Source organism: Phalaenopsis equestris, unplaced genomic scaffold (genome assembly GCF_001263595.1).
Source record: "Phalaenopsis equestris unplaced genomic scaffold, ASM126359v1 Scaffold000061, whole genome shotgun sequence".
NCBI lineage: Eukaryota > Viridiplantae > Streptophyta > Magnoliopsida > Asparagales > Orchidaceae > Phalaenopsis > Phalaenopsis equestris.
Genome location: NW_018164503.1, coordinates 1,473,252 through 1,481,141, shown reverse-complemented (window position 1 = coordinate 1,481,141; position 7,890 = coordinate 1,473,252). Strand labels below are relative to the sequence as shown.

Here is a 7,890-nt window from a genome sequence, read left to right as displayed (position 1 = left end):
TAGGATTATACCTTTCCCGAATGCTGAGTGCTGAGAAAGGAGTAGGACTATGCCTATCCTAAATGCTGAGTGCTGAGTGCTGAGAAAGGATTAGGATTGAACCTATCCCAAATGCTGAGTTTATGAATTTGTGGAATGCGGAAATTTATGAAATTGCGGTAATTGCGGAGTTTTTGCAGAGATTTTGTGAAATTCACGAAAGTTTGTGAGTGCGGAGGTGCTGCGGAATTGTGCAGATTTGCGGAGATTTGGAGACTTGTGAAATAACACGGATGTCAATAAACGGATACCAGGCTGCCTGCTTTTCGGGCTGAAAAAGGAGCATATTGAAACCATATACGAGATTGAGAGGAGCATCTTCTTTACTTCAAAGTAGATAGAGAGTAAATGAGAATACATAAAAAATCAAATGTATATTCACTTCCCAACGTTACTGAACATTCTCTAACGAACGAGATCCAACCCGAAAGAGAAAGATCCTGATCCACTTTCTCTTTTTTTAGAACAAAGTAGCCCCTATCACGTAAAGAGCGCTCACGTTGTGAAGTCTAGTTGGGAAAGGAAAAGCAAGGATGGCATTAGTCGCTGTCAGCATTAGCCTTTGCCTTTAGAAAGGTGTGAAAAGTAGTCTTGCTCGAGTAGCTATAGTTGGCTAAATCCCCTTTTTCTTCCCGTAGCTGCCAGACAATAGCATACCTCCTTTCGAGTCCAATGGGTCGCCTAAGGTAAGGAAGCAGTGAAGCGAGGAGTCCATCCAGTAAGATCGGGATAGGGCTTGAAAAGCCGTTGTCTTGCCAGGCGTTTTTTGATAAACAGGTGTTGCGAAGAGACCGGGGATTGGTAGAGAAGCCAGCCTTCTGAGTCAGTTTGGAAAGATTCTACCAAGGGAGGGCAGTGGGTGAATGCGTTGAGGATGGATCTGGGTCTCAGTGAATTTTTCTGAATCTATCTCTCGTCAATTTCATCACATTAACCTGGATGAGTATAGCCCTTATGGTCTTGACCACTTTGGATGGGACTGAGGAAAAAACCTGCGTTCGGTAAAGGCATGTGTCAGCGCAGATGAGTGATGTCGGTAGCCTACTAGACTAGTTTTTTCCCAGTGGGTTGAGACGATCTCTTCCATTTCAATCAGAGCGAGCTGAACGAGTAAAAGAGAGTTCCTAAGATCGGTAGTTCGGATATCGATAGAGTGAGGTCAGAGGCAGGGAGACTAAGGGCAGTGGTTGGCACAAGCCTCCCTCTCCTCGAGACGAGAAGGGAAAAGGCTCTTTCTATGCCGGCCAATCAACCGGCGCCGGAAGCTCTTCGTACCCAAACAATGACGTTCTTGATTGAACATCGGGAGAGAGAAAAAAAGAAGTCTGTTTGTGAAGACACAGATTCCATAGAGGAGCAGTAAGACAACAAAGAAGATACAAGGTCCGCAAAATCTTCTGATGAAGGTGCCCAGCTTTCATCGAAATCCCCGACTTTAGAGAGTCGTTCTTTTGCGCAGGGGTATGAGGGGTTGTCCTCAGAAGGACAACTTTTTGGATAAGGCGTTCAGGCGGCCTTCTCAACCTCGGCCTATCTGGTCCCGTGCGGATTCAAAACCTTTCGTTTCTATCGAAAGCAGCCAACCATATGAAAATGAAAGCATTTGATCGTCGCGGTTCACCGGGGCACAAAACCATCATTCTGGATCTACATTTGTTCGAAGAAAATGTTTAGCTAATTCTATGCGCCTAACCAAAAAATCCTTTCTTCTTCGAATTTTTTTCTTTTCTAGTCACTTGATGTCAGTCAGGAGAGAGTAAAGGTAACTTGGCGAGACTCAAAGTGAATGTGAAGTTCGTGACTTTTCCTGGGCTATACCATTAGCAACAGAATGGAAAGCTAAAGCGAGTACAGAACAAAGTCCCCATAAACAGAAAAAGAAACTAAAAAAGAGAGAAGAAAGGCGAGAGTTTTTGCCATTTTGAAGGTTCTCTCTCCATTGCGCAAGAAAAAAGAGCTAGCTGAGATATGAATCTAAGGATTGCTTGAATGTGAATGCGTCCTTTCCCCGTAGGCCTATTTTCTTTATGAACTGACCGACATGAGGGAAAGCCCAGGCCCTCTCCTCTAAACAAGCCTCCTGTAATGGAAAGGCTAAGTCATGGTCTCGGGGGTCGGAAAGCACAGTAGCACTAGAGCCTTCTGACCGGTCCTGACACATAGAAAATAGGGCAGTCACTTTTTTAGGCTACGCCCCCGAGAAAGTCCTCTATTTCCAGCTGAAAGTGAAAGCAGAACCAAGACATCTCAATAGACATAAGAAATGGATTGATTTGGGGGGGAGACAAGTCACAGATGAAGAGTAACCAACCCCAGTGACAGAGGTGCCGGAGTTGACAGCAGCTTTCTAATCTTCCTCAAAGCCAGCCTCAGCAATGATAGGCCAGGCCACTTGAGAAAACTTTGCATAAAAGCCATCGACAACTGGAGCCTTCTTCGGATTGGCAGTGAACACAACCTGCTGAAGCTCATGCAAACTGAAGTCCTGAACAAAAGTGCGTATTCGCGACAGAAGGGCTTTGTGCAAGTGAAGAAGGAAGAATGCTTGAGATTCCAAGTCAGGCATTCTCCCCGCTATAGGAGGTAGGAAAAACCTCAGTCAAGATATCACCCACGTGGTAGTTTACTTGCTTACTCTTTCTTTTCTCCCTCAATGCTCGTGCAAAGAAGATTGACTGATGCCATACTCTTATATAAGAAAGAGTTATTCTAGTGCAGCTAGGAGAGCTAACTCAGACTAGGAGCTGTTAGGGAGAACTCCGATTTCAGACGATTTGAAATAGACGAGATCAGATCGTAGAATATCAAAGTATGTTCCCGCGTCCCTGGCAAACCAGACTCTTTCATTCCAGGGAGCGCTAAGAAGCAAGGCCGGAGTGAGATGAGCGTAGGTTAGGTCAGCTACCAACTAAGCTAGGAAGCTGGGAAGAGCCGGTACGGCTCACTTTCTTTTAGTGTCGTTCCGAACTCTTAATTGACTACCGGCATGCTCAACGGCCTAGGAGCGATTGCCCGACAGCCATAAGACCTGACCGCTATCAGACTGAGGAGTAGATTTCTTTCATCGATCACCCATTCCCCTTTTACCCAATGCCCTCAATCGACGGGAGAATAAAAGAAACCGAACGTACTGTCAAGGGCTTACTGAGGCCCCATCTGCATTACTTCTTGCACTATAGGCCACCACAAAAAGCCTTGTGCCAATCCCGCAGCGTCGAAACCTTTCTCTTGAACCACGGGTCGTTTCATACCCACCTGCACTTGCAAGGGCAGACGCATCCCTGGCTTCGTACGGATAGATACACGTCTTCGAATCTCTCAACTCCCACCCTCTATCGGAACTCCCATACACTCATCTCCATCAAACATGTCCGCCCGTATAAGCCAAGTCTCACTCTTCTGAGTAGTCAAACCCCCACTCCGCGGTTCTGAAGCAACCTTCTAGAGCTAAGCTAATAGAGCTATAGAGCTAACCGCTGACGTGCTGACTAAGTGAAGGATACCTGCAGGTATGACTACTTTCCTGTGGCAAGGGAGGTGCTTAGCTCACTAAGCTACGGGACAGCGGGAAAGGGGGGGAATGGCTAAGAGCACTGCAAGCCGCTTCCAGGGACTAGAATGAGAATAGGCCGGCGGAGATTGAATTTGGGATATGAAGAGGGTAGGGGACTTCTCCCTCTCTCTCGCGTATATAGGAGGAGGGAAGGAGTCTCCAGGTCCCGTGGTTGCCTCATAACCATTCACTGCAACGTTTGCGGTTGGAATAGGAGCGAGAGCAAATCGGAAGCTTTCTAAAGAATGGATGCCATGTTAGGTTCGAGAGGAGCCGTTAGGCCACTCGACTGAAAGGAGAGGCGATAGCTCGACTGATAAGGATAAGGAGAGAAAGGATTCTCAACCATATTCACTAAGCGAAGCGCTCGAATGTGGTAATGATTCGTTCTCCAATCCAGAATCCAGTCTTTCTTTTCTTCAGTCTCAATTCAATAATAAGAAGAAGAAAGAAATTAGATCATAATAAGAGTTGTCTAAGAGGTGGGGATTCATCGAGAGAAAGAGAAAAAGAATAGAGAAAGAACGCTATTCAAGAAAAAAGCCCCTTACTCGTACCCTCACTCACCTTCTTCGTTCCTAAAAGAAAAGAGAGAAGGACTTCCGAGGAAGGCAGTAGCTTGCTTGCCTTTTGGTTGGAGGCCCTCTGCTTCCATTCCAATTCCAAAGAAGCCCGACTCAATCACACCAATGGAAAGACGAAAGCAGTCGTCAAAGGTGCGGAGCAAAGAGAAAAATGAGGCAGTGGAACTTGCCCTAAGTCTTCCAGCCATAAACTCTCTCTCTCTCTTTTTGAGAGTGCTAGACTGAGCAAGACTGCCCTAGCATAATCGAAAGGGATAGAGTCTTTTTGGGGTTGTATCTTTCTTAGACTCTATGGGATTCTGAAGGCTTAGAGGAAGTCCGAATTTCACTAAAGAATAAAGAAAGAGGACAAGGTTCTCGTTATCTTAATATAAAAAACTGAGGATCAACGATCAATCCACTCCGCGGTTTTTTTTTCTCAAGTCGGATCATCGACCGTGATCTCGCTTGCTTGACGAATCATTTCCATTGAAGCGAGAAAAGCCATAGGGAAACCTCGAGATACACATTGACATTTCAAAGAAAAGATTTTTTGAAGAAGACCCTGGGAAAAACTCACATTTTACAATTTCTTAGTAGCTCTTCCCGAACTGCTTTCTGACGCTAATGCCAGCTGAGAAGCCTATCGCTAGGCCCGGTGATTAGTCTAAAGTCAAACGCGATTAGACTGTGAGGTGCAATGTCTGCCTATAGTTGTGCATTAGGAACTCTTGCTAAGCAATAAGACAAACAACAAGCGTAGGAAGATCTCTTTCTCTATAGAAATAAGGGTGGGATTCTAGAAAGACTTGAGAAATTCCTTCTCTGTCGGTTACGACTCAAAGCGATACTGAGGTTATGAAAGAAAAGAATTTCAGCGTAATATTCAAACTTTTTGGGTGCTTCGTCTGCCTTAGACGAGTCGTATGCTTTGTTCATTTCGTAGGCATGGAGTGCGTATACCTAAGAGTACTAATATGCTTATGCCCACTTTGAATGAATAGGAGGGCAGGGCCTAGACTTATGAATCCTGTCAGGACGCCGCCAGCACCTTTCAGCTTTCCAGTTTACCCACATTCATTCCTAACCATAGCACTGAGAATGACTTCCACAGACCTCCATAATGGCACTCTTGCCGAGAAAGCCCTTCCACATCAAAGGGAACTCAAGCTTTTACTGACCCCAATGACCTTTTTTGCTATCACACGAGAAGAATTCCTTATCGCCAATGATGCTAACAATATCTAACTTGCCTGAGCTGAGTGAATGGTGAAAGAAAATCATACCTGCCCAGACATGTATAAAAAACCCGGACCGGATGACCTAAAGATCGCGTGGTTACGCCTTAGGAACCGGAGAGGCATATGAACCGCCTGCCACTGATTCTCTCGTTCTGGAACTGATTCTCAATCTAGCTTATTGGAAGCGCTGCATTCAGGCGATTCCCCATGTGAAAGGCCCTTTCATTTAAGCTGGACAATGTAATCCATCCTATGGTTCAACCTCTTACCTTAGGTAAGGTCGTCCCTATAGAAACGATTCCATTTCGAATGTGGGAGCCACTTTATTTGAGAATGGAGTAGGATTATGAACCGGCTAAGCCCTAATTCTCAATGAGAAATTGAAAAGTGACTTGACTACTGACCGGAGGGAAGGAGTGAGTGTTACACGTTGAAATGAAACCAAGAATAGAGGTTCTCTAAAAGTCCAGTAACTTGAAAACCCTCTCCAAATGAATCTCAGTTTAGAAGCAAGATGAGAAGTCTCGTTGTGTGTATATTCCTCCCCTTTGCTTTGGGTTTGTATGGCGCTATTCACCATTCACTGGGCAAAGGCCTCTCTGCTCCCGCTGTTGTTAGTCTTCGATAAGACACAACAAAGGATGCTGATCCCCTTCTAGGTGGCTCATCAGTCGAATCTTTTTCTTATCAGAGCTTTCGACTCGACTCTTAGCTTCAGTGCTCACTTAAGCCCGCTCTCCATCTTATCCGCCTTCGGATTGCCCCTTTTTCTTTCTGGCTCCGACATGAGGTGAGGTACGGCAAAAAAAGTGTTGAGATTGACGGTGGGAGTTAGGGTTAGATATACCCTTAGATATGGTGGCGCGGCTCAGGTGTGAATATCCAGAAAAAAATGGATTGGGAATCAGCAGCAATAGCTAACTAGATTCTTCTAATTCAGAACAATGACTTCTTTCGCTCGTTCCCTAGAAAAGATTCATTTTAGTAATGTCAAAACTCCCGCATTTTCAATTCCAATTTTTTTGAGATAGCCTGAATCTTTTGTAGGAATCGGGAATTAACGGATACTTGGCCTATCCTATGGGCTTTTTTTGTCTAGAAGTCAGTCCTAGGATAGGCTGATGGCAGGAAGTCAAGTATTCAAAGAAGTTTCTGCCATTGGAGAGCTCACAACTGGCATTTCCCCCCTTTTTTTTTTATGATTTCACTAGGTCTCACTAGCCTTGCTTACTCTAAAGTCAAGCTCTTCCATGAAAAGAAAGGAATCTGACTGCCTTCCGGGGTCATTCAAATAATGGATATTCTGAGGACAGGATAATTGAACCAAAAATCATAGATTTCGTTTTGATAAAACTTGGAAAGGAAAAAGAGTCTACTCCCAAAATATCCAAGAAGCAGCTTCCATAGTCTGTTTTTGCAAAGTTGAATACGAGTGAGTAGCTCGTTCTTTCTATCCAAACCATAAAAAAACGAGTTTTGGATTAGAAGCAGTCCTCAGGTCAGTTGAAGTTCTAGAACTTTTGATATTCTATGTAATTTGACATAAAGAGCCTTTAGAGTTTTGTTTCTCCTACTTCTCAAAGTAGCCCAGCCAGCAAGAATGAGCTTTCAGAATGGAAGTGTGGATGAATCGACATCAATTCGGGTTTTCTTAGAATTAGAAGAGAGAATAGAAGCAAGAACATGCATGCTCCTTCACAGTGGCGTTGTTGTACCTCACTCCCGTCTTCAATGGGGTCTGCTCTTTTTTTTTTGGGGGAGTATGCCAATATGATCTTAATGAGGTGCGGGGCTCTCCTCTAGGCTCAACTTCCCTTTTGCTATGCTAGTTCTTTTCTCTTTCCTTTCCAAGTGGATTCTGACTTCTGACCCCGAGTTATGATTCTTTGAGCTCTCATTATTTTATTCTCCTTCAAAACTAGAAAGTCAAGGTTTCACTACTCCGCTGTTTTTTGTGCTCTCGTATGTGGAAACTGTGCTTGAAGGGCACAGGGGCAGACCCCAACCTCTTGATTTCCCTTGCCGAAATTGGGCCGGGAGGAAGAGGGTTGGCTTTCCCAACGCAGTCCGCGCGGTACGGAAGATTGGTCCGCTCCGCAAAGCTGAGCTTTTAGGTTCGCTCCCCAGGCCTTCAACCCTGTTTGCCTCCTTTATCTTGATTGATTGAAGAGTTCAATGCCCGAGCTCCAGCTTTGCTTGCGTTCTTAACCGGCGCTCGCCGGATGTATAACTCATCCCGCTCCTTAGGTCAGGATCTGTTTTTTCTCAGATCAGAATGACGGGAATGAATCGCATATGTTGGTTGAGAATTGCTCGGGAATTCTTTGATAGTGACTTTTGCCAGGTTCTACTCCTCTTTTTTGTCGATCGAGCCGCTTTCCCTCATTCTACTCGTCCAGATTGATTGATCAACTGAATAATGAAATTCATCTTGAGCAGCCTTTAGGCTTTAGGAAGATGAGTTTACCCTGCGCCTCCTCTTGTAGCATTTCTG

At 44.9% G+C, this 7,890-nt stretch overlaps 1 protein-coding gene across 1 annotated transcript in view; it reads right to left on the bottom strand.

Annotated features, from left to right (window-relative positions):
* Positions 1–7,890, bottom strand: part of LOC110019525 (beta-glucosidase 6) — a gene marked incomplete in the record, with an annotated part of 63,691 nt that overhangs the window by 4,429 nt on the left and 51,372 nt on the right.